Raw genomic sequence first — 4,040 nt, forward strand, 5'->3', positions numbered from 1 at the left:
TCATAGCTCTTCTTCTTCTTTTAAAAGAGGAGCACCACCACTTGTAATCTTCAACTTGAATGAGAATTTAGTGTTATGCTGTTGAAATACTTCCAACTGCTAAACCCTTCGAGTTCATGCTTTCTTTTGCTTTAGCAAGAGCCTCCTCTAGCTTATTTCCCTCTAGGAAAGCCATTTGAGCTAGTTTCCTCACTGCATAATCTTCCAAACACCACCAAACCTTTCATCAAACACCTCTCGTGCGATTCATCCCCTGCAAACGTTTTCAAATTCCGCTGCCACACTTGACCGAGGAATGTCTTCCATCACAGACGTGGAGGAAGCTTCTATCAGGCACACCAACACAAAAGAGAGGAGTATTGTACTTACCTGCAGATGACGCAGTGCTAGCTCAAAATAATCTTTTAACCCAAAAGCTAGATACATTGACAAAGATTCTCTCACAACTTCCAAAGGAGATTCGCAATGTCTCCCAAGCACAGCAGCTATGCGATCTTTGTGGTGGTGACCATATCAATGGTCAATGTGTTATACCTTAGGAGATGCAGCAGGAAGCTAACTACATGAGGAAGCTAAATACATGGGGAACCAATTCCAGTACAGGCAAGGGAATTTCAACCAAGGGAATCCTAGCCAAGGTTGGAAGAATCATCCAAGTATTGGTCAACAACAGAATAACCCATTAGGGCAAACAGGAGGCTTCAGGCAACAACAATCTTCTCCTTTGTGGTAGCAAATAAATCAATTGACAGAGAATGTTAGAGACTTTTCTAATAGATTTGACAAATTCTTGAAGGATTATAATTCTACTCATTCAAGTAATCAGGCCAACTTTAGATCTTTGGAGATGCAACTTGGTCCATTGTCAAAGAGGATTGAAATCACATAGAAGAATCAATCTAGGGTTAATACTGATGTTAATCCTAAGAAAGAATGTTGTGTTGTTGTAGTAAGGGGGGAAAGAAAGGCAGCGGATGAAGTGATTGAGATTAGCAGTGATGAAGAAGAGGTAAGCGAGAGTGACAAGCTTGTTGAAGAAGAGAAAGAAGAAGAGGGATTTGAAGAAGTTGAGAGAAGAAGAGATAGTCACGATGGACAGATGAGAGAAATATTTAGACATGTGACTATGGTTCCTATAGAAGAAAATCATCCTCAAATTCCTGTTTATTCTAAGAAAATTAATTATTACCTTGGAGAGGTGATAGATTTAGATACAGATGAAGAAGAACAAGAAGTGCTTGTACAGCCAAGAAAGGAACATCATCCACCTAAAATGAAGGATCCAGGATTGTTAACTCTTCCATGCGTGATAAATTATGTGGACATAGGAAGAGCAATGATAGACTCTGGGTCTAGCATAAATTTAATGCCCTTGAGTTACTTGAAGAAAATTAAAGGGTTAGTGCTAAAGTCAGCTAATAATACTTTAACAGTTGTGGATGGTTCTATTAAGAAGACAACTGGTAGGGTGAAGGATGCAATTGTCCGCATTGAGGAGTTGGAATTCTTGATTGACTTTGTAGTTGTGGATATGGAAAATGAAGGAAGGATTCCGTTAATTTTAGTAAGACCTTTTATGAGGACTTCTAGAATGGCGATGCGTATCCATGATCGAATAATAACTTTGAAAGATCAAGAATACATGTTAATGTATAATTGCTCTAAAGGAAAGAAAGTGAAAATGAAGAAGAGGGTCAGATTTAAAGAGACAAGTAGAGAAGTTGCACCAGAGGACAACACATCAGGTACCAATTCTAACAGTTGTAATGTTTTACAGGTACCTAAAGATGAGGAGGTTGACAAAGGAGGCACTATCCACTCCGAATATACACCACTTCCAATAGGAGCACAAGTGAGATTCAAGAATAAGAAGTGGCTTGCTATTAAGATTCGGGAAGATGGCAAGCTGGAAATCAGAAAACCATTCATAAGAGCCATAAAGAAAGTGGGTAGAAGGCAACTGATGAGTTGGGTTGATGAAGATCCCAACCGGGATGGAATGACTTGATTATATTTAAATCCCACCTTGTATAAACATTTGTAGTTTTAGGTTTATTTGATTTTGTACATGTAAATTATTGGATTTTTGAACACTTGTTGGGTAGCATCTACTGAGGGATGCTAAAACTCTTATGTGTCCACTGAAGGATACAAGGTAAGTACACTTACTGAAGGGTGTTGGAAGGATAAGCACTTACTGATTGGTGCTAAGGAACATGATAAATTAAGGCTTTTGATTTCTATGCATGGATGGTTGAATTAGGAACTGTTTGAACCGATTGAATTCCATGACTTTTGTCTGGATTGATGAAATTAGTAAAAAGAGTGGAGATTAGGATCATTTAGGAAAAGTTTTTCAAAAACCCTAGCCGCCACCGTTGAGCGGTCTGTTTTGGCGGTGAACGGTGGCGCGGCTTGAGGCAAACCCATCTGGGCGGTCTTCTTGGATGCTGAGCGGTCTACAACAGATTTGCCTAAATGTTGAAATTTTTGGATGTTTGTGTGTTGAGGAGGCCCTGTTTTCCTCAAGAATTGTATGATCTGAGTTATAAAATTGATGATGCACTAACCTCTAATGATGTTTCTATGAATATTGTTGGATGAATTTGATTTAATGCAGGAACGTCTACCTCAAGAAGAGTGAAAACAATGGTCAACAAAAGGAAGGAACCAGAGAGACCCAGGAGATTCTATTCTTCTAGGTTCCTTTCAAGGAAACATGAAGAACATTATGCTATAGTCCAGGAGAGGCGTTTGCTGATGGAGAGGAAGGCCATGTACATTCCTGACTTAGCTCCAGAGTTTGGTTTGGAGATTGAGAGGCGAGGCTGGGAGAGATTGACGACATATCCAGCACCAGCCAGTATTGAGTTCGTGAAGGAGTTCTACACCAACGCCTTGCCTAGGGGAGGAGTATCTGCAGGGAGATACATGAGCAATGTGTGTGGACATTTGATCAGCTATGATCCTAACACCATTAATGCCTTCCTAGGGACTGAGTGGCCAGGAGAGCAATGCAGTTATGTTGCTATGCTAGGGGAAGCCAGGGATTATGAAGACATTGAGCGAGTGATGTGCATCCCTGGGAGGCATTTTCAGAGAAACCCTAATGGAGCACCGATTAACATCCTTAGGGCAGATTTAACTCCCCTAGCCAAATATTGGATGGCATTTACTCATGCCAACATCTAGCCATGTTCTCATGTTTCTGACATTACTTTGCATCGGATCTTGGTCATCTATTATATGCTAAGGCAGATGGACGTAAACGTTTTTAAGATCATTACCAGCGAAATTCTGAGCTGCGCCAACACTGTGAGTAGCAGGACATCACTAGGACATCTGTCCCTAATTACATACTCGTGTCAGCAGGCAGGAGTGGACACTGCAGTTCCACCCTTCGATGGGCCGAGGAGGGCTATTGATGCCTCCTATTTTCGTCAGTACTGTAGGGAGGACGAGCCAGCCGGAGTAGTTCCTAGGAGATGTCCTAGGAGGGTAGCAGCGCAACAGGAGGATGAGCCTGCAGATGCACCGGCACAGTAGCCTGAGCCTTTTCAAATGAGGGACATGTACATGTCCATGATGGAGGCGAGGATGGAGTCCCTTTGCAGAGGGCAGGTGGCCACTGCCGAGATGATTGTGGGACTTTATGATCAGCCACCAGTGCACAGGTGGACTATGGACGAGTTTCGTAGTGTGATAGCTTGGCCTCAAGGGCAGGCACAGGCTAGTGGGTCTAGAGCAACTGGAACCTCAGGTGGATAGGATGATGACCAGGAGGATGAAGACTTTGAGGATTGTTGACTCATTGGCAAGTGTACCAGATCGTTCAAGTAATATAATCAGTAATACCCGATATCGTTCTTCCCAAGAGACTCGAAAGGCCTTACGTTCGTGCGAATTGAGATCGTAAGACTTGTAGAGAAAAGTTAATTGTTTGGAATGCAAAGAAAGAAAAGAAACATGCAATGTGTTTGATTCATTTGACGAAAAAGACTATGGATGAATGAAGTTGTTGGGGGTTGACAATTTCATCT

The sequence above is a fragment of the Vigna radiata genome, chromosome 6 (genome assembly GCF_000741045.1).
Source record: "Vigna radiata var. radiata cultivar VC1973A chromosome 6, Vradiata_ver6, whole genome shotgun sequence".
In the NCBI taxonomy this organism is placed as follows: Eukaryota; Viridiplantae; Streptophyta; class Magnoliopsida; order Fabales; family Fabaceae; genus Vigna; species Vigna radiata.